This window comes from Amblyomma maculatum, chromosome 3, assembly GCF_055883805.1.
Source record: "Amblyomma maculatum isolate TAMU_Amacu chromosome 3, ASM5588380v1, whole genome shotgun sequence".
Lineage (NCBI taxonomy): Eukaryota > Metazoa > Arthropoda > Arachnida > Ixodida > Ixodidae > Amblyomma > Amblyomma maculatum.
The window spans coordinates 103,661,958-103,685,507 of record NC_139346.1 but is presented as its reverse complement, the minus strand read 5'-3'; the positions used below and the strand labels follow the sequence as shown (position 1 = coordinate 103,685,507).

The 23,550-nt window shown below is 45.7% G+C and overlaps 1 pseudogene; it reads right to left on the bottom strand.

Annotated features, from left to right (window-relative positions):
• Window positions 1-2,799: 2,799 nt before the first annotated feature.
• LOC146195460 (acetylcholinesterase pseudogene) lies at window positions 2,800-4,456 on the bottom strand (annotated as a pseudogene).
• Between the last annotated feature and the right edge of the window lie 19,094 nt (window positions 4,457-23,550).

Genomic DNA, 23,550 nt, shown 5'->3' with positions numbered 1-23,550 from the left:
CCAGTTAGCGTCTGAGGCAGCACCCCCAGCTTCACCGCCTATTGAGGTGCCTTGATTTAAAACAGCAGGCATAAAGGTAGGACAAGATGCAGGAGCACTACAGGGCTTGCTATCAAAATTAGCTGCTTTTTTAGATTATTCTCCGTGACGCGAACGACGCTGTCGCACTTCAGCAGCGGCCTCTCAGTGCGTAGATGGATCAAGCATCATTTGCATCAGGACTGTCCGTTCGGGGGGCAGTCCTTAGAGGAGGACTCATGAGGGTCACGGCAGTTGGCGCTCATCAGAACAATGCGCGGCAAATGTCGCCGCTATGCGACTCAGACCGTCTAGGACACACGATAGAAGTCTTCGATTTGCTTTCTTGCTAAGCACCGGTACGAACCATTCGTCGACGATTGAAGAGTCATCTCTAGCAGCCGAGTAAAACATGGTGGCCTGGCTGCTTGCGTTACTCGAGTGGTAGAGGCGCTTCCTCTGGGCGACCGCTGCAATCCACCAGGTTCCGAAGGAGGCCCGTGAGTGTCCGCTTGCATCGCCGTGCGAAAAAGGAAGCGGTGCCTACTAGTTATGGTGCACATTTCGGTGCAATTTGTGCAGGTGGATTATACAAGGTGGATATATATTAAATAACAAAAGAGACCCAAGTGACGAAACGATTAGTTTAATAAGAATAAATAATTAAAATTTACTTTTGATTTCAAAAGCAAATATTATCCGAGTCCAGTTATTAAACTTTCTTCACTGGCAATGCATTTCGGAATGTAAACGTCAAAAGTTCGCGTTCTTTAGCTAGTAAACTCGATCTCCAGAATGCACATTTTTATAATGGCGTCGCTGGGCGCAGTATTGTTTTAATCCCGTTAACTTCTGCGACCTAAAATAGACAGATAGTTTTAATATTAACTGTATTAGAAATGTGATCGACGTCTATTTAAAAAGGGCAATGCCGGGAGCCAAAAGTAACAGCTAGAAATTTTTCATTCTTGACGGTAAATATTTCAGACTGCGTCACCGATAAAAAATGAAATGTTACACTGACATTTTATGTTGGCAGCCCTCAATTTTTGTACAGAATGTTGGGGGCTAAAATTGAAATAAAAAAAAGTTGTGTAGTGAGCTTTATTCATTTTTTCGTTTAATCACTGAGCTCTACTGCATACGTAATGTGCGCCTCTCTGTACAGTCCACCTGCATAGACCAGAATGAAGTATTTCTGGCAGTGAATAAAATAACGTTCTGTAAAAGAGTTACAAAGAAATCACCCGGTATATTGAAGCCATATATCAGGCACAGTATTGGTACCCACTGTGGCAAGAATCACTACTAGGCAGAGCCTCGTTAGGCAGGCAATGTACGTAGGTCCTACGTGGGTCTTCTGCGTGTTCTTGTATATGACGTCCTAGATCACTAATTTCCAATCGTGCTCTGATATGGCATATGTGGTACTGGGAAGATGGCATGACGACATGCTGCCACTAAGCTACGTGCTCTGAACACGAGGCCAAATAACAACATTCGCAGGGTGACGCAGTTTTGCTCTGGTCATACTTGGGTTTAAGAATGGATTTTTGATATCAGCTTTGCCTCGTTTCTTTTTATATGGTGTGCTCGACTGAGGTTCACTGCCTTTGCTCCAGTGCACAGGAATTGGCGTCAAACACGACAGGAGTAGGATGCCCATATGTGTTTGAACGGAATATTCTAAACACTCCCACAGTGCCGTCGTCCTTTCTGCCTTCTAATATCTGGGACCTCAGACAAGTTTGAAGGTATCGAAGGGAATCCTACGCCGGTACAAATGGTGTCTAACGCGAGGAAACGAGGGGTATTGACGCATTCTCGCAAAATATTGCGATTTTAGTAGCGTATGGTTGTCAGGCACCATCCACCACTTATGCTTGTACAGGTTGTGCACAAACGATGCACACGTTCTAGAGATTCAGATCTACGCGCCTGACGTTGACTGGTGGCTGTGTGATTACAGCGCGCTTCGAAGTGGTAATATATTCAAAATTTCCTTGAAATATGCCGACTTGAGATGTTTTGTTTCTTTTTTTCTCTACGACACAGCTTACTATCGGCAGATGTACATTGAACAGCGTCTACAACGTCCTCTGCCAGTATCGTCTGCTAGCGCGTGCTTCACAAGGGAATAGCACCACGTTTCATCGTCGCTTCCTACTCGATGACACGAGGGAATGATACTTTGTCGAGTTCGACCCTTCCGAAAGTAAGGCATTGCACGTGTGGAGGCCAGTCGAACTTGCGACCGCTCATGAGTGCACAAAAAACTGCATAAGTGCCGACAACCAAAGACGCCATTAGTAGCTTTCAGTGCAGGAGCACAACTATCTACGTCCTCCCTATGTCTGACGCTAATTTGACCTTGTCAGGTTTGTCAGGTTTATTTATAACATATGCAGAAGGTTAGACACACCCTCGACTCTAATAAAAACCAACCATATCCCACTAGTTAAAGTACAGAGAAAAATGTCCCGTTTATTGCTTACGCCTAACCTTTGGACACATAAATTGAGCATACCTTGACACAAAATTCTCAGAGAGGTGTCACGCCGAACACACAATTTACGAAGTCAAATACTTGAACCCATTTTTTCAAAGACTGACACTTTCAAGTCGATTTTTTTTCCGCGGACCATTGTCGACTGGAACTGTCGTCACGAGGCCATTTCTGAGTCTCCATATTTTAGTGAAGCTCTAGAGGACCATTTTCTTGAGTAAATTAGTCCTGTATCTATTGTTTTTGGTTACTCACTGCAACTGAACTGTCTATTTACTCTATTTTTTCTATCTGTGAATCCTTGAATGTCTTGTATTGCCCCTCCGGCATGGACCAAAATATTGGAATGCAGTATTTTCAAATAAATACGTACCCATGTTTGGCGAAATTTGTCCAGTACCTCATAACGCGACCGCTCAAGGCCTTTTCTTGGTTCTCGTACTGAAGCGTGGCGTTGAAAGGCGCACCGAAGACGAAGGCCAGTTCCGCACTGTGTATAACACCCATCCAAAGTGGCCATGCTTCACGAGACGACCTCCGTGCGAAGACGTACTGGTACAGTTGAACTTGGTCTTCGATTAATCGGTTGGCAAACTGCACTGCAGGGCACGAGAAGTGGTAATCCCCCACTATCTTGTCGAGCACTTTCAATTTATCGTCGGACATGGGAGGCAACACGCCACCACTGTACACCTTCAGGACTTCTTCAAATGGAGGCACTCCTTTCGAAGGATCTAAAGATCGTAACGCAGTTGTGAAATTTTCTCGCGAAATATTCGGATAATGATCTATGAGAGGGAACAGGAAGAATTGTTCCAGGTAGAAATTGCCTTCGTTCAGGTTGGAACCAATCAAAAGGCTGACGTTTTTTTGGAATGCCTTCTCGTCTACCAAGGCTCGTGGCGACTTTGGAATCAAGATACCGTCTGCTACCGGAACAAACGGGAGGGTAACTACTCCTTTACACCTTGGTTCATTATTCACAATGTCGCTGGCCTCTTTCCTGTAGAGGCAATCAAGAGTGTCTTGGTCCAATGTTTGTGGACATCCCAAAGCATCAGCGAGCATTGCGGCCAATTTTCTTGCCGTTTTATTGTTCTGGATTGCCCAAGGTGATAAGGCCGAGCCACTTTCAAGGATAGCTCTGCTGAAGAGGTTTCTGGACAGTGGCGACAACAGGTGTAAACCGATGCTAGCGGCGCCAGAGCTTTCACCAAACAGTGTCACGCGATTTCGATCTCCTCCGAAGGCTGCTATGTTCTCCCGGATCCATTTGAGTGCGAGGTATTGGTCGTACAGGCCAGCGTTGCCAGGTAAAATTTCGTTTCCGAAAGAAAGAAAGCCAAGGGAAGTGAGGCGGTAGTTCATTGATACCACAATCACGTCTTCGTTTGAGACCAATGTTCGCGCGTCGTACATGTCTAGCGTTGACGTGCCAGAGAAAAAGCCACCCCCGTAGATCCATACTAAGACCGCAGCTTCTTTGTGAGGCGGCACTGGCGACCATATGTTCAGTTTGAGGCAGTCTTCACTGATATTAGTGTTCGCAATCCACTTCGCAGCGCCTCTAAAGTTGCCGAAGGGACTGTTGATCAACTGGACGCACGAATTCGGTTTGACTGTGGCATCAAATGTCCCTGACCAGGGCCTCTTAGGCTTAGAGCTACTGAAACGCAACTTTCCAACAGGAGGTTCGGCATATGGTATCCCATAAAAAACGCGAACTGGCTTTCCTAGCGCCGACTTCATGATGAGCCCCTTGACTGAGCCTGTCAAGGTGATCACTACCGTGTTGTGCTGGCTGGAAGTATGTTCTCCACCTTCCGCACGAATGCCTTCAACATTTGTAGGCAAGCGTTTAGGGACGACTCCACTGCAGGTCAGCAGCATGAATACAAGGCCGTGTATATGCGCTGTATGTTTGTGCGGCATTGTACGTTCCTGCATGGATAATAAACAAAACTCAATCAACATGATTGTTAGGCTTCATAACCGGCCTCATTAATTTTGCTGTATTTTGCAAAAGCTTGAAATACAGAGTTCAACACTTGACTGCCTCTATATACCAAGTCTTTATTTATTTGTTTATCTCCAAATACTGATTTCCGTGGTAAGGCACATTTCCAGATGTGGTTGCTTACAGAACAAAAACGATTTTAGGCAGTGACATAAAAATGAAGTCCCTTTAACTCTTCAATGGGCAGATTGCGTGCATAACGGCAAGGAAAGTTTTCCATTCCAATAGTTATTGGTGAAAAAAATAGGCAGACTTGAAGCATTCTAAAATCACTAAAAGGGCACAATAATCTGAGATTGAGGGCTTCGATTATGTACAAAGAATGATGAATGATTGTGGTAGGTACTGCAGTGGGTGTTGATTGTTAAGACAACGGGGCCACACACGTATCTATGCTGTTGCTTGAAGCTCCATAATACACATGACGCCTGCTTTCAGTTCCCTGCACTGATTATGGGTGGAATACTATGGCACCCATGGCACATTCACGGTGACTTTCTCAAGTTTCACTAAGCAGTTGAAAAGTGCCTAGTTTTTCTAGACAATTCCACTAAACGCACTGTACTTATCGACAATTCCCAAATATTAGATAAACTCTCCACCAGCCCACCAAACCGCAGCTGATATCTAATTGTATTATTGACGGCTGCCAGCAGACGTGTTTACCCTTAAAGTACTTCTGTAGCCCCTTTTTTACGGCAATAGGGTTAAACTTCTCGCTCGACGAGAAATTCGGCGCCCGTTTGGCACTTAAAATTGGCTGAATGGTCTATGTAATTGTACCCCTCAGACCCACGCACAAAATACAATCCCATATTTTATGCAACTAAATGAGAGTTATTGCGCTATAAATAAAAGTATTTAATTGGTGAAAAACTAGACATTTAATTTGGATTCGCCCTGTCGCGAAGTGAGTGCTTTTCCTCTCCACAGTGTACGTACGGTACCTTTAGCCCGCTGTTCTTAGGCGCCCGGGTCTACATTGCGCGTAGTAGGCCTGCAGTGACTCCGCCGGCCACCTGCAAGTCGCGGAAGGTAGCAGCATAACTAGGCGCCACCTGCTACGCCTACCACGTGGAAGAGCATTGAGAAAGATTCCCTAACCTCGTATAGAGAAGTAAAAGTGAGGATCACCAGCAGCGGTTTTATGGAGTGGCTTGAAAGGCGGAGAAAGAATGCACAGCAGGACGTTGCGAGAATAAAATGCGAAGGAAGGGATGCGACTAATGAATGAGGAGCGCAGAGGTGCAAGCGCGGTGTAAAATGTGGAGAGGGATGAGAAAATGATGGAGCCAAGAGAGAGGGTCGGGCTCAGGGTTTGCCGACTGATGCGTAACATCAACGTACAAGCGTTAAAGCTTCCGATAAGCAAAAGAGAACACACCGGCGTTTGTGCCGTACTCATCGTTGTAGGCAAGAATTTAAGGGCATACCTATGGCAGATTCTATTTGGCAAAGAACGTCGTTTGATGGAGGTGGCATAGGTTGCAAGCTAAGTTCGCGGCTGTCAACGCGCACAACTTCTTTATGGGTTGTTTGTGTTTTATGGCGCATAAGCAACTAAGGCTAGCATGTTCCAACTGCGAGGTAGAAATCATTTGCTTTGTAAGAAATGTTTAAAGTATGTTTGAAATCCCATAGTTTGTTGAGATTGTTGGCGCTTTTTTAAAAATATAGACACAGAATATTTCTAGGAGTAAATGTTCTCCTAAGTGCAAACAAGGATGAAATGATATGCAGCCGCAATAAAACAGTGCAAAATGATCTTTATTTTACTTTCTAAGGTTAATCGATAAGCATATATTATGTATTACAATTAGTTCATCACCACATAGATCACATTTTGGTTTGGTTTCTTTGCAAAAATAAAACTGAGTATAGTGTGTATGTCCAATGCGAATGCGACATAAAACGACTGTGATGAATCATTTTTGGTGCGTGCATTACTTCACTTCTGTCATGACGAGTTTTACAATATTTAAGTTATTATTTACTTCAGAGTTCTATGATACTGCCAGTTTTCTCCTAGCTTACAGTGTACTAATGGTATTGGACAGGCCGCTGGACAGGCCGCCATTGGACACTGACCCTGGCAACGTTTAATGCTAGAACCCTAGCTAGTGAAGCTAGTTTAGCAGTGCTGTTAGAGGAACTAGAGGGCATGAAATGGGATGTCATAGGGCTTAGTGAGGTTCCCAGTCGGAAAAAACTACATAAAATTTTCTGATGTTACGACACAATTTCTGTTGCGGTTATTGACGGGAAACTGTTGTGACAACAGAACATCCTGTAGTAACATCAGAAATTTCTGTAGTTACAACAGATATGTGCTACAGAACTACAGACAACAGAAATATACTACAGAAAAACTACAGAACTACAGAAAAGTACTACAGAACTACAGAAAAATCTGATGGTTACGACAGAACTACAGGGTATTTTGTCGTATTTTTTACACAGTTCTGTAGTTTTTTACGACTGGGTTAGGAGGCCGAATGAGGCATATACTGTACTGAAGGATGGGCATGTAGTGTGTTATCGAGGTTTACCAGAGAGGCGACAACTAGGAGTAGGTTTTCTTGTCAATAAGTATATAGCGGGTAAAATAGATGAATTCTATAGTATTAATGAGAGGGTTGCAGGCATCGTAATTAGGCTTAATAAGCGGTGTAAACTGGAGGTCGTACAGGCCTATGCCCCTACATGTAGTTATGATGACAAGGCAGTTGAAAGCTTCTATGAAGATGTAGAATCGGCAATGCGAAAAGTAAAAACGCAGTATACTGTACTAATGGGTGACTTCAATGCCAAGGTATACGGAAAAAACAGGCAGGAGACAAGGCAGTAGGTGACTATGGCATTTGTTCTAGGAATAGCAGGGGGGAGTTACTAGTTGAGTTTGCAGAGCGCAATAACTTACGAATCATGAATACCTTCTTCAGCAAACAGAAGAACAGGAAATGGACATGGAAAAGTCCTAACGGAGAGACTAAAAATGAAATCGACTTCATAATGTGTTCAACCCCCGCCATTGTGCAGGATATAGAGGTAATCGGGAAAGTGCGATGCAGTGACCACAGGATGGTGAGGTCCCGAATCAGCCTAAATCTGAAGAAGTAACGCAATAGAATAGTAATAAAGAAACCCATCAACGAATTAGCGGTGAGGGGGAGGGCAGAAGAGTTCAGGATCCCGCTAAAGAATAGGTATTCAGCTCTAACTGAGGAGGGCGACATTACACTAGAGGCAAGCAACAATAATTTTAGAAATATCATTACTGAGTGCGCGGTAGAGGTAGGCGGTAGGATAGTTAGAGAGGATACCGGTAAGCTGTCTAAGGAGACGAAAAATTTGATTAAGAAACGCCAGAGTCTGAAAGCTTCCAATCCAACAGACCAGATCGAATTGCCCGAGATATCAAAGCTAATCAATAAGCGCAAGGTGGCGGATATAAGGCAGTATAACATGGAGAAAATTGAGCATGCTGTAAAGAACGGGGGAAGCCTTAAAGCGACAAAGAAGAAATTGGGCATAGGCAAAAACCAGATGTATGCGATAAGGGACAAGGCGGGCAACGTCATCACTAATATGGACAAGATAGTCAAAGTAGCCGAGGAGTTCTATACAGATCTCTACAGTAGCCAAAGTAGTCAGGACCGTAATGAGATTGGCGGTAGGGAAAAACAGTCAGACGTTCCACCAGTACGAAGGACGAGGTCAAGAAAGCACTAGAAACTATGAAAAGGGGGAAATCAGCTGGAGATGATCAGATAACTACAGATTTGCTGAAGGACGGGGAGGATATCGTGCTAGAAAAACTGGCCACCCTGTATACGCAGTGCCTGGTGTCATCGACGGTACCGGAACCATGGAAGAACGCAAACATTATCCTCGTTCACAAGAAAGGGGACTCTAAGGACCTTAAAAATTACAGACCAATCAGCTTACTGTCTGTTACGTATAAGGTATTTACTAAGGTAATCACTAATAGAATCAGGACAACCGTAGACTGCAATCAAGCAAAAGGATCAAGCAGGGTTTCGGAAACGGTACTCTACTATCGATCATATCCATACCATCAATCAGGTGATAGAAAAATGCTCGGAATATAACCAGCCCTTCTACATAGCATTCATTGATTACGAAAAAGCATTTGACTCAGTTGAAACCTCGGCGGTGATGCAGGCATTGCGAAATCGGGGGGTAGACGAGCCGTACGTGAAAGGGCTGGAATATATATATAGTGGCTGCACAGCAACCATAGTTCTGCATAAAGAAAGTAACAAAATTCCCATAAAGAAAGGTGTTAGGCAAGGAGACACAATCTCCCCAGTACTATTCACAGCTTGTTTAGAGGAAGTATTCAGAGACATGGAATGGGAGCAGTTAGGGATAAGGGTAGATGGAGAATACCTCAGTAATCTGCGATTTTCTGAAGACATTGCCTTACTAAGCAACTCGGGGGATGAACTGCAAATAATGATTGATGACCTAGACAGAAAAAGTAGAAAGGTAGGCTTGAAAATCAATATGCAGAAGACTAAGGTAATGTTCAACAGCCTCGGGAAGGAACAGCAGTTTACATTAGGTAGCGAAATACTGGAAGTAGGCGAATATGTCTACTTAGGACAGGTAGTAACCGCAGATCGGGACCATCAAAAGGAAAAAACAAGAAGAATAAGATTGGGATGGAGCGTATTTGGCAAGCACTCGCAGATTATGACTAGCAGCTTACCGGTATCGCTCAAGAGGAAAGTATACAACAGTTGCATCTTGCCTGTACTCACCTATGGGGCTGAAACGTGGAGGCTAACCAAGAGAGTTCTACTTAAGTTGAGGTCTACACAGAGGGCTATGGAACGAAAAATGGTAGGGGTAACGTTAGGAGATAGAAAGCGTGCAGAGTGGGTCAGAGAAATAACTCAGGTTACCGACATTCCAGTGGAAATTAAGAATAAGAAATGGACATGGGCAGGACATGTAGTGCGAAGAGAGGATAGCCAATGGTCGCTGAGGGTAACAAACTGGATTCCAAGGGAAGGAAAGCGTAGCAGGGGGCGGCAGAAAGTTAGGTGGGCGGATGAGATTAAGAAGTCAGAAGGGGTCTAGTTGATGCAGCTAGCACAGAACCGGGTTAAGTGGAGAAATATGGGAGAGGCCTTCGCCCTGCAGTGGGTATAATCAGGCTGATGATGATGATGATGAATGGTATTGCGTATCTGAATGAAATTTTTAATCTCTAGAGTGTGGGCTTGTTCAGCCCATGCATCTGCTCTTTCATTTCCATCTATTCGAACATGACTCGGATGCCAGCAAATTTGTACGTTCTGTCTATGTGTTGTTGCTCTTCTGATAATGAGTATGTCTGCAGTTAGTGGCTTGACTTTATTTCTTGAATGAACTGAGCGGAGGACACTTAGAGATCAAGTGTAAATAATGCTATTCTTGATGTTCTGATTTATTATTTTGTCTACAGCCATACAAACCACACACGCCTAAGTGGGTAAAATAAACGTAAACAGAGGTAGTCGCACTGTTTTTTCCAAATCATTTTGTACCCCGGCACTTCCTTCGTAGCGTGCTGGTAGCGTGCTTCGTAGTATCTGTTTATAATTTGGCGTATTCACTGTACATTTCTTTCAGTGCTAAGTAACTACACGAACGGTCACATAGGTCGCGCCGCGCTCAGGCTCCTCCAGAGCGCCACCCCATCAAAAGTCATACACAACATCTACTGGGTGCCAGGACACACCGACATAGCGGGGAACGCACGCGCCGACGAGGTAGCTCGAGGGTATACAAGCCGAGCTTCCTCCCAATCGGACGATCTAGCTGAGCGAGTCGGCCCTACGTACTCAGACATTCTGAACTACTATAAGGGGGTACGGATCCGTGTTTGAGTATGACGGCCTTGCTGATGCGTATACAATGCAACCGTAATCCAACAATGAAACAAAGCGGTACATTTGTATCAGGCTTGCCCTATCAGAACCCCAGTGTTTGCGTGAAAGGACTTTATTTAGCAATCTGGAAGCTCCTTTTTTCGGCGTATTGATATCAAGCAAGGGAGTAATTTTTGTCGGATATAGAGCTAAGAAATTTGTGCTCGTCTCTTTGTAGGTAATGAGGTCTATTCAGGTGTAGTCTAAGGGCCTGTCTGTAAACTGCTTTTGAGTGAACAATTAACGACTGCCGTTTTCTACGGAGCGAAACGGAAACCATTTCTGTCTGCACAGGTAGGTGGTTTGTTCATAGTTAACTGCACTTGTCTTTCATAGGTTGACAGATTTGAAGATGTGCAAGCTATCTGAAGATCATTAATATAGACTGAGTAAATGTTGGACTGCGATAGAATTTGTCTAACAGAGTTTAATTTTGCAACCAACACTGTTGTGCTTAATACACAACTTTGAGGTACACCGTTTTCGTGAATAAAATTGCTTAGAAGGGTTGAGCCCAGGTGCACATGGAATGAGCGATTAGACAGGAAATCTTTTATGCAATTTAACATCCTGCCACGAATGCCAAGCTCAGGTAAGTCTAGGAGAATCCCAAACCTCCAAGTGGTATCATATGCTTTTTCTAAATCGAAAAATAGAGCAAGGCCGTATTGTTTGCATATGAAAGATTCCCTGACAGTGTTTTAAAGACGAACTAGGTGGTCAGTTGTAGAGCAGTGCTCTTTAAAATACAGCCACATTTATGGATATCAAGACGCGGTCTTCTAGTACAAAGGTTATTCGAATGTTCAAGACAATTTCTAATTTTCGCGCGAGACAGCTGGTGAGGTGGTGGGTCTGTAGCTTCAAGAAGAAGATAGTGGTTTTCCAGCTAATATTAATGGAACAATGATAGCTTTCTTCCAGAATCGGGTACTTTTCCCGATATCCAAACATTAAAAAAAAAACAGTAAAAGCGCCTCTGTGGCAAGTAAAGATAGGTTTATTAATATCTGGCAATGAATTATGTCACAGCCGGGAAAAGTTTGCTTGCCACCTAGAGTACTGCTCGGAGTTCTTGAAGGGTGAGTAGTTTGTTGAATGGTTTGTTTCTACTTCCACTGCCGGCAGAATTTGGTTTTCAGCAGAGTTTTGTGTTTTAAAAACGATTCTGTATAATGAGATGAACTGTAAACCGCACACAAATATTCGTCTAAGATGCCTCGTGATAATTCTATGGCTCTGTATACCACGGCTAGTTGGAAGCGGAACTGTGAAAGGGGAATAGGTGCCGTTTAATTTCCGTACCTTTTCCCACATCTGTTTTGAAGGTGCGGAACTATTTATAGAAAATAGATAGTTTTGCCATCAAGAAAGTTCTGCATTGCGACGAACGTATCGGGCTTCGGCTCTAGCTTTCTTGAAACGTAACAAAATACGTTGAGTGCCGTATCCACGGAATATTCCACAGACTTTTTGTTTCCCTTTTGCTCCTCTGTATTCTTTGTAAACCAGACTTTCTTATTTTTTTCTACTATTTCAGACGACTGAGGAACCGCTGGATAGGCGGGTGACAGCAATAATGCACTTTGTAAAAGCTTTATTTAGGCCATCTATATTGAAGTCATCTGAGGTTATTCTTTCGAGAGTGGCTTTTTCCTGGAATATTTTACAGTTTGCTGAGTGTACCTTTCAACGTCTTGGTTTAGTTTGGGTGATTTTTGGCGAAGATGTTAGGTTGAATAGTACTTGTAAACGTTCGCTTTCACGATGTCAGATCACGTTAAAGAACCCCAGGTGGTCGAAATTTCCGGAGTACTCCACTACGGCGTCTCTCATAGCCTGAGTCGCTTTGGGACGTTAAACCCCACAAACAAAACCAATCATATGGGTTTTCAATGACATCCCACTTAAAATCCATAAAAGCAGAGAGGGAGCTAACGCATAAATCTATACATTACATTTTTCCGGAACTAGGGGAACAATAGGTGGGATTTCCGGTGTTAAGTTGGCAAAGGTTGTTGCACAATGTAAAATCTTCAACAAATTGACCGCTGGAATTGGTTTTGTCACCAACCCCAAAAAATAAAATTTGCGTTAAAATCTCACATTATTAGACCCGGGAGCTGCTCTAAAGGATCCTTCAATTTATATATAATTTAATTAAGATAGCTTTTAGCCTACCCTTAGGTTGAAGTTTTCGCGCTGAAACTCCATTTTGTGCTATTATAGCAACGCCTCTCGAAAGCATGTGTGCCTGCTCTCGGTCACGGCGAAAGAATATATAGTTTTTATCATCTCCTCTTTAGATCCTAGGTTTGCTTTCTGTACACAAGGCTACAGATGAAAATGTCGCTATTATTTACTTTTTGTCACTGAGGTTATTTAAAAGTCCTGTACAGTTTCAGGTAATGTAATAGAATACTGCATCGAACATTTTATTCCGCTTAGAAAGGTACACATCAACCGCCGTATTGCGAGGTACGGGCTGCGGACTCCGTGAAGGTTTAAAACGGATCTTTATTTAAATAAAAGCGACCCAAAGAAACGAAGAGGGCCCCAGGCCCTTAAAAGGTAGCGGGCTCCCCGAGCAGCCGTTCTCGTCTGCTGCTGAAAGAAGACTCTTCTTCACCGCTGCTGGCCGCACTCCGCACAACGTGGTCACGTGACCCAGCCGCGGTTCCCGGAAGCGATGGTCCGTGGGTGGCCGAGCCGGGGCCACCCCAGAGTTCCAATGCGGGGAGAGGAGAAGGTGACGGTCGCTCTTCGCGACCCTCATAAACATGTCAAGTCCGAGCAGGACGCTCTCCTTCCTAATGAGAGCACCGCGCTCTCGCTGGCACCCCGTGGCGCGGAGGGTCTGCTGGCGCGCTCGCAGCACAATGTTCAAGTATTCGAGTGTTCACAGCCACCAGCTACTCGGAACGTAACAGCCGGAATCCTTTCATTAGTCGTGAAATTGTTTCAATGAACTTGAAGTGTGAAACGTAGTGATGTAGGAAGAAAAAAATGCCTTCCTTACAATTTCAAGCCCTGAAACAGAAACTTTCCTCAAAGTTAAAATTGGCGACGTCTTATTATTTTAACATGACACTCCCCGAACTCATCAAAATTTATCGCAAAAACTTTTGGAATTTTCTAAGTCGCAAGGCAGATCAGTTCAGTTAAGTTGGAAATTTTTAATGAAGTAACTGATATCACGACGATAGCAGAAGGTTTTAGCAAGCACTTTCAAAAAGGCAAAATCTCCTATACCTGCAATGGAAGTTTGCTGCACTCGTGTAGTTGGTGTAGATTAAAAAAATGGCCGAGTGTTTCTGACGGAGGGGTAATTAGATCTAGAATCCGTTGTTATGGTTGTGGTTATGTTCCAACTGTTTCATTAAATGATGCTCTGTACATGCTGCGAAAACGCGCCAATAAAAAATGTGCCAGTAAAATACATTGTATATTTTATGTAATAAGCGTTATGTATCATTTTCAGAGATCTTTATTTAGGTTTATATTTTTTCTGTCGATCAAAGAGCTCTGTCGCCCATACGAAGTTGATAGCACAGAAAAGCCTTGATTTGAGTCCATTGCATCTTCTAATGCGCTGGACATCTTTGTTGATCGCGTACGTATGCCTTGGTTTGACCTCGCTGTGTGAGGAGAGGCCTTGGGGTCCGCCGACCTCGAGGTCTACATGGGCTGTTTTCAAGGTGGTGGCGCCGCGGTAGCCGCTGCCACGATAGGCACAGATCATCCTGCTCCAGTTTCGGGGCGTGTGGCCTGGGGAGGTGCTGGAGGCTGCTGTGGCTTCGTGACCTCTTACGCGACAACATAGGGAGGCTTCTGCGACTAACCTGCTGTCGTGTTTCCTTGCAGAAAAACGTTTCCCCTACTTTAAAGGTTACAATTTCTTTTCCTTGTATCCGTGCCACTCTTTTAAGATGGGAGGGTGAAACATGAATTGAAACCAGAACCATTCGATTCCGAGTCGAGCACCAAATCTCTAGGCCAGACACGCTGGAACGGCTTCGTTGACGCGGGGTTTCATTCTACGTCGGTTGGTATTTCACATAGTGTGGCCGCTAATGATAGCATGTTAATGAAAATGCGTAAACCAAGAGACGCGGGATAAAGGATCAGTGAGTAAATTAGTAGCAAAGTAAGCTCGCGAAAAATTATCCGCTACAAGAGCAACAGATTAGCGAGCCGCGCCATACTGCTGAGGACGGAGACGGAGCTTAGCGCCCTCAAAAGTATTCTGCGATGAAATATGTTTCCGTAGACCACCGCGGCCATATCGACGACACGGCGCTGAAGGCAAGGTTTGTGGAGCGTGGCGGTGGCGCTAACAATTAGGTGCAACGCTTATGCCTCTTTTATAACAATCGAGAAGTAAAAATGGAGTGAGCGTCATTAGGACACTAAGTAAATTTGGTCTCCATGTAAATGTGGAACCAGTAGAGTAACCTGTAGACCTAACAACTCATTTTGATAACAGGTGCTTTGTCATTGTAGTTAACATCATAGTCCGCCTTGAATGCGACTGCATTTCTTGCCTCATACGTAGGGCCTATCGGCAAAGTGTATCGGCAGATCACGTATCCAGTACATTCCCGCAGGAAACGCTAGTCACTAAAGGGGCGATGACACAGTCGTTCAACGCATTGCCGTTTTATACTTCTGTGAACAACATACAAGTCTGTTATTCTACTCGCAAAGTGTTAGTTCCTAGCGCGCGGCGCATAATACAAAAAAAGCGCAATAGAAATCGGAATGCGAAGCTCCTCCGACCGAGAGCGACCGCCATTTTGAAATTCTCGTGTGACGTCACAGCGTATGCACGGTGGAGCGTCGTCTGCAAGGCAGGCTGCAATATCAAAGGACACGTCTTTTTTCTTTTCTTGCGACGATTGACACGGTGGTCGTCCCTCATGTAGTAGTGCTTGATGGGGATGTTACCGCGAGAAAGCGATATAGAGTAACGCATATTTTCTTCAACATAAGTAAGGCACGCTCACAGAGGGCTGCATGGTTCCTTAGCTTATCGACGCAATGATCTTTCGAATTACACCGGCGATGACGCCAGCACGGCCAACGGTCGCCAAACACCGTAGTTGCAGGTCATAACCTCTTATAAAGGAGGCTATCGTGAGGTGCTCTGTCGCGCGACGTAGACGGAACTGATCTGCGGACGGTCGTCCGATCTGTTTTGGTTGGATTGGAGGTCAGCGGAACTTGACACCCGATACTCGAGTGAACGGCCTGAACAGCTGCTCTTGTTTCTAGCTTAACCGAGTTAGAAAAAGGAAAACAAGATGCTACACTTCATATTGCCACACCACTGACCATCTTCTGGCGCCACCAAGTGGCCGAATGTCTTGGCACGTGGCTAAGCGTCTCCCTCGTTGTCATCAGCAATGACCTTGGCCGGAAATGTTAGCCGGCGCCGAACTGCCGGCTCGTTCAGCGACGAATAGGCCTAGCTCGAGCACGAGCGTGCGGGTGTAGAGTTTCGGCGATTACGCAGCGCATATTCACAAGCTTTACCAGTCGCATGTCGAGTGTAGTTCCGGCAGTAGCGACCCCAAATCGACGACTGCTTACATCACAAAGCGAGTGCACTTTGAGCGGGAAGCGTCGATATCATCATCAGCAGCAGCAGTAGCAGCAGCAGCCTGACTATACCCACTGCAGGGCGACGGCCTCTCCCATTTCTCCAATTACCCGGTTCTGTGCTAGCTGCATCCACTTGACCCCTACGAACTTCTTAACCTCATCGGCCCACCTAACTTTCTGCCGCCTCCTGCTACGGTTTCCTTCTCTTGGAATCCAGTTTGTTACCATAAGCGACCTAAGCGTCGATATATGTGGCCCTATCTAGCGAGCGTAGCCGGCAGCTGTCGGCGCCGCATGTGTGTATACTCGGCACAGGCAGGGGACGTGGCATCCACGGCGCTTCTTACAGCGCAGTTGTAGTTTGTGAGCAAATAAAAGTGCAACTCGTGCGAAAAGAAGCAGATATTTTTGGTATTGCTAGCTCAGCTTACATTTTCTGCCCTGCGAACAAGCAGCATACATCCAGGCATTGCAAAAGCTATGTTTGCAAACACGCTGGGGACGCAGTCGTAACTCGCGAATCGGCGCATTCCTGCGGGAGTTTAGGATTCACACACTAAATACTAAATTGTGTATGCTTACGCTGAAGCACTCACGAGTGATTTTCTGGAGAAGCACATGAAAACGGCAGGTGAGGCTCGTGAGTTCGTCGCAATCGCTGGCGGCTACGAGGGAGGCGGCGACTTGGAGGCTCTTCGGTGCGGGCATGCAGTGAAGAGCAATGGAATCGCGTTGGGTTTTGCGATGACGGGACGGCACATTCTTTCGTGCGCTGGCCGTGGCCAGACTGAAAATAGTTTTGCAAAATGCTTTACCAGCCGAAAATAATTAGGTCTGACTAACACGCACATATAACAGCATGTCACGAGGAATAGCGATTCGTTCAAAAGTTTTGGCTGCTTCTCTAATTTCGCAAGGTTATCACTCGCGTCAATGTATGCCTGTTTGAGATTTAAGCTTAGTTTTTGGACCCAAAGGGTGACGGCAATAGTTCAACAATCAGGAAGATAATGATATCCCCTCCCCACTTTCGCGGCACATGTACACGGCCGACGGAAACATTGGACAAGTGACTTTTTACATGCAGGAGCAGTTGGTGCTAAAAGAAGCTAACTCTCATAGCGTAAGAATAATACGCTTCTGATTGCATGTCTAAATTACACAGCATGAGCCTGCCTATTTTGGCCTTTTCAGCAATCTCAGGACAAAGCCCGAAACAAGCCCGAGGATCTTTAAAGTCGAATAATATAGTGAAGGCAACTCAAAAAAAAGAGAATATGTGAATAAAATATTTTTTCTAACGAAAAAAACTCACAAACCACCATCCACGACGTGCATGCTAGAGTGCAGCCGCATCGCGAATAGCAGACGACATGGAGACGTCACTGTTGACGTTGTGACGTCAGCGGCCAATGGTTTCCAGACCAAAAAGTTGATTCCGACATTAAATATAAAATTATTTTAAAACTCTCTAAAGCACGGAATGAGCTCAAATTTCGACTATTTATAATTTAACGTGTGAGGAGTGAAATGCAATAATCAGTTTATGCTCATTTGTTAGCTGTCATGACCCATTTAATATAACGACCGGTTTTATATAGACAAAGATCTTGGGTTCAAGTTCGTCAGTCGGGAGCATTGAAAGAAATAGTTTCACATTACTGCACTTGAGCAGATTTAGGTAGACCGTCAGACTTTCTTATGAAATATACTTTCTGTCCATCGCGGAGCGTAGGCGTAATCACGACCGTCTTGCAGGAAAGGCACCTCGCATTGTAGGCGTCTCATGATTGTCGTGCTGAGCAGAAAACTCGGCTTTCTTCTGCGCTTTTCGCATGCAGCGGTTTTATGGCCCGCGTAAAGCCAACAGGCGCAACAAAAACGAGGGAAATTCGCATCGACCCGACTGAAGTCGCCGCTCCGTCGACCATGCGTCGAAGCAGATGCTGTCGCGGTTCTGCAGTTGATTGCCACTGCGCTATGCTGCACTACCCTCTCTTCTGCATGTAGCCGGCGCTGGCCATGTGGGTCGATATGGGCGCTTTGTGTGCCGAAGCTTCTTGAACGCCCCTCGTAAGGCTTTGTTGGCTGCTTAAACCCCTACAGCGCTTGATCAATGAAACGTTGCAGTTCTTATAATATATGTTGGGGTTAAAAGACAACTGCTCTGCAGAAATGGTCACTTCCATTTTATTCAAGGTTTATTGCAGAGGCTCGTGCCTCTTGATGGCGGATTTACACCGTTATAGACACAAGTAAGAAAACAGTCAAAACCTGCTATTACCTCCCGCAGTCCAGATCTGAGACCTAAAAGAATAATAAAAGAAAGTATGAAGCCACCTTTCTTTTTGAATATACAAGAAAGATCTGGCATTGTTACAGTTATGTTCCTCAAAGGGGGTGTGCGGGGCTATATAGATTCATCTTTTGAGATGTCTAGCGTACTATAGGGAAACATCTGTCCTATTATTTGCGCTACGGAAGTATGAGGTGTTGTAAAGCTAACTTCAGGTCATTGCTTACTCTCACTGAAACACGCCATGCAGCTCCTGGCCGTTCTTCAGTGGACTTTGCAAGCCTTCGTGGCGCAAGAGTTAGCAGATGCTGGACTGCTAATTCAGTGGTATCAAACGAAAAGCCTACGAGATAAATTTTGCAAGGCAGGGGTGGGAAGAGGAGAAGAGGGCGGGGGGGGAAATAGAGGTTGGCACATAATACATCTGTGGTGGTCAAGGCGGGCGAGAGTAGTTGATGTTTTCAGGATTATATTCCAAATGAAACTGCTGTAGTGTTTTACAATTTCTTTTTTGTAGACTAGTAAAAAGCGAATAGTGACCTATTGCCCAAAAACACATTGTTGCAGTACAGCCGCTAACAGAAATAACATCATCGCTTGCGAGCTTACCGAAGTCATCCCACACAAGAGACACAGCTTGGAAGAGCCGGCACAGTAAGCGACAGAGACGACTTTCAACTAAACATTTGTGCTGTAGAGTGAGAGGTGGAAATCAGGAGCCCAGCACCGTACGTAGCAGGAAAGGGTTGTTCATGAACCGTTTCGCGCTATCTGACATGCTTACGTTTTGGTCTTGCTCCGCAGTGCTCACAGGTGGCTTCCCTCAACTGCTGGCTCTGAATATACCGAGGATACATTGCTCAATGCTTCTGTGCGATCTTTTTTCAACTATATCTGTGGGCGAGTGACGACGCATTTTAATAGCATCGGGTCGGCCCTCAAGAAGCATCGAAAACAGCAGAAAAGCAGCACTGTCAAGGCAAAAGTACTGTGGGCGTAACAGGCAGGTTGCGAGGCGTTGTAATTCTGGTTACCCCGGCTCAAGAATGCCCTGATAGGATAAGAAGTCAATCCGCGCATGGGTGTGTGTCGACGAGCACACCGTTTAAATTGGAAGCTCAAGTGCTGTATGCGCTGAAAGCGGGAACCCTGAAGAAAGCGAAAACGAAGCGAAAGCGATGGTGCATCAATAGAGGCACTGCTTTTTTAACATTTTTTTAATGTCAATATGGCTCTTCCTGTGTGCCAAGTAATTTTGAGTAGCCTAGACGCAATAGCTGCACAGAAGCGTCTTTGTCGAGGATAGGAAAGTAGTAAGCCATCTTGGCAACAGTTTTAGTGGAGGCCTCTATTTCTACTGCTATTTTGTTTCCCATTAGCGCATTGTCACAGCATACGGCTGGATTACAGGCACATGACCGCTTTCTGGAGCCAAAAAAGGGGCTTTTGTGGGTTTGTTTCAAGAAAAGGGTTGTGTAAAAGTGACATTTTAAAGAAACAAAAGTCGTTGCATTTTAAAGAAACAAAAGTCGTTGTGGCCTCACTGTGTACACATTGGCATCTATAGACCGTAGTGACGTAAGAAGCCGGTGATGAGGAAAACTCTTCTTTAAGTGCGCGTTTGAAGCGCCCTGATCGGAGGCAGAACAAACGAACGGCTGGAAAGACTGCTACATGTGTGTGTATGTCTAATCGTTTGCGTTTGTGTGTAGGTGCATACGTGTAAACGGAGCGGCCATGTCTGCCGCCTCCCTTTGAACGGTCCTAACTTAGGGGGAGGTCAGCGGGCTGGCGCTCACGGACGGCCAACGATGTCGGCCGTAGAAAAGTGCCGCTCACGAGAGGACACCCGAATCTCCCTCAACCCCCCCCCCCCCCCCCCCCGTGCCAGCGAGTGGTTATCCAGGAACGCGACGGTAGCTTATATATTAATTAGAAGAGGGAGTCAAATTGAAGAAAAAAAGAAAATCATGTTTTCGTTACTACTCTTACCGCGTTCAATCCGCCCACCCACTGTTGTCAGCCCTAGTGGGCTGTGCATTCACACGCTTTATGCATAGCAGAGCGCCCTAGCTCCCGCAAATCTCGCCGTTTAAAAGACCTAAATCCCTTCATTAGAGCCGTTCTTGGCAGTAACGTCATCGGGAAAGCCATTCGAGATTGCGGACTGCAAAAATAATTACAGAAATCGAACGGTGACTGCCGAGAGCGTATGCACGAAGCATGCAACGGCAGTCCGAGCGCAGCATGTATTGCTTCAACGCTTTCCAGTATGTCTTGATTTAAATCACCTGTCAACCTTTCGTACGAACAAAACACACTTCGTACAAGGACGGACTCTCGAATATGATGGCCATTTCACTTCGTCCATCGCCGTAACCACTTCACGCCACGCCGACATTGCCTCCTGCAAGCACCACGCTAACGATATGGCGCATCCCCGCGTCAGCGCCAGACGAACGTGTCAGAATGGATTTCCTAATCAGCAGACACTAAATTAAAATCATTCACCCGAACAGTGTTGTTATTAAACGTGAAAACTGCAGTACAAGCAAGTTTTTGCTCACAGCCAGCTGGAGCCTGTACGGCGCGGCTCATCGTCGGCATGCACGCTGGGGCCGCTATACTGAGTAATCGCCGAAATTAAGCATATCTTTATTTTACTACACAAGTCAATGGGATTGGTAGTAAGGTAGTTTCATAAGAGACCATGTAATCTAGCACAGAGCAAATTCGAAGGGATGTTCGATGCACAATTAATGCGAAACAATTTGGGCCCAGCGATGACAATGAGAAATAATGCATAGCGAGTGCGCCGCCGTCAGAGGCACCAGCGGGCGGCGCTGCTTGGGTCAGCTCGCGGCATTCGCAGCTGTAAGTGTTGCGAACTTGCTCACTTTAATGGCGCAGCCAAGCCCGCATGTTTTCGACGCTCAGCTCAACAAAACGCCGCGTAAAATATGTTGCAATGACGTTACAGACCCGTACCGCCATTGCAGCATAACTTGCGCTGTTGCCTCGCCATCGGACGTGCTCAAAGGCTGCATAAAAACTTGTCGGATGGTACTCGAGACACAATTTGTTTTATGTGCCGTTCCTCAAAAATGATTTAGCCTAAAAAGTAAGTTGTTTAAGTGGGCGAGTTCGATTGTACGCTTTGCGTACACGGGGGCCATGGCGCCACAGTCTACAACATTGACAAGCTTGCTTCGCGATAGCATCGGCTAGCGGCGAAGCCGGTTGTCCATGTATAACAAGCCTTGTATCCTTTATTGCGATGTGAAGACAGCAGAATATCGAATAGGCACTCTCGAGAGAAAATACAAGAAACGAAATCTGTAGATGCGCGTATGGTCCATCCGCTCTGAATTTGTGTCTACAGCTGCAATCACAATTTTGAAACATAATTCAAACTAGAGACAGTCTCTCAGTTAAGTGTGACACTCATCACTAATGAACATTCGGCCTGCGGAAGCGCAACGCAGTCCTTCGTACTCGCCCTGGCCGCTACTCCTGCTGCCAGCAACTTATGCCATACTCGACGAATGGTATGGTCTGCGGGCGTGCTAAAACAAAACGCAGAAAAGCCCTACAACGTCGGACAACTTCCACTAGCATCGCGCAGTAGCCGTTGCACACTGCCGCTACTCACGTACAGACCAAGATGGTGTCAAGTCGAACCGGTGCTCACTCTCCCTGTTTGGTTCATAGGGGCGTACTATAAACTCAAGGTGGCGCGCCCCCCAGATATAAGCCTGCTTACTACTGACTTCCACCAGAAAAAGATATGCGGGCTCGACAGTAGCGGAGAAGAGTCCGTGAAGAGTAAAATATTGTTAGTTTTTAATGCGTTAGCAATACTCCGCCAGGTTGCAGCCAGTCGCATCGTCCCGGGAAGGGCCACGTCTGACCTCGAGCCGCAGCCGACCCGATTACGGCTTTAACCAAGCCGTATGAACGTGCCTTATGGCCCATAGGTGTAACGTGGATGCCAGGGTCCTCGCAGACGGATTCTCCCATAACCGTACCATGTGAAACGGGAGACCCAATTTGGCAGCTCCTGGCAGCTCCTGGCAGCCCACATGTAGAGCACCGCTTTACCCAAGCCGTATGAATGTGCCTTAATGGCCTCTAGGGGTAACGTGAATGCCAAGGTCCTGGCAGGCTGATTCTGACATAACCGTCCCATGTGAAACCAGACCCAAGTATTGTAACGCAGTTCTACCCGGTTTAACCTGAGCTAAGTCCCAGCCATTTTTTTTTTGCACGGCTGAGCGGAACGAACGTGAGGCTTTTGAGTCAGTGCGAAGATTTAGAGCTTGTTTTTCCACGTCCCTTATTTCTTCGTTGTCTCTTCTACTCCGCGTGACACTTCACCTTTTCGCATTCCAATCTCCCAGGGCTACTCAGTCACGGTCATTAAATTGACAGAGCTTCATCTGCGCGACACGCACTTGTTTTTCTGTTCCGACTACGGTTCTGTTCGGACAACGGTTCAAATCTGGATGAGTTCTGAGGGCACAATATCAATATTGTGGTACTCGTTCATAACAATGTTGGTTTTTTTTTTGTACGCTAACTTGCCATAAGGCATATTATATAAGCTCATGTAAATGGTTTTCCGTGAGGAACCGGAGCAGGCTCCCGCTCTTAGCGTTGTCGGTGAGCCATTTAGAAAAGTCCTCTTCCCTTGTTGTGGTTAGACCCACTTCGCGCAGAATCCGTGTCCTTGATTCCCTTGTCCCTGCACAAGTCCATAGCAGGTGGCGAACATCCACTTCTGCAGATGGTGTGGAACACTTTGGGCATGTGGTTGGTCCGATGTCAGGTTGCGATTCCCATCGGCATTTTACCGACGGGGTAAGGGCCGCCCCAGCTCTTATCCTTCTAAGGGAAACCTCCTCCAATCTCGTTAAGTTCCGAGGGAGTGGGAATGTACACGGGGGTATGAGGGCACGTGTACTTATCCTTAAAGAGAATGTTAAAATGGAAACAGCGGAGCGGGCATCGAAAGGGAGCCTGGTGGGGGGCGCATTAGTGTGTGGAACTTCGTGTGTGAGGTGGTCAACTATTCTCTGCTCAGCGTTCTCAGCATTGCCTTGCGTCCAATGTATCTGGATGCTTATCTTTTTTTTTTATTGAGTGCGTGGATTTCCTGGGTAACACA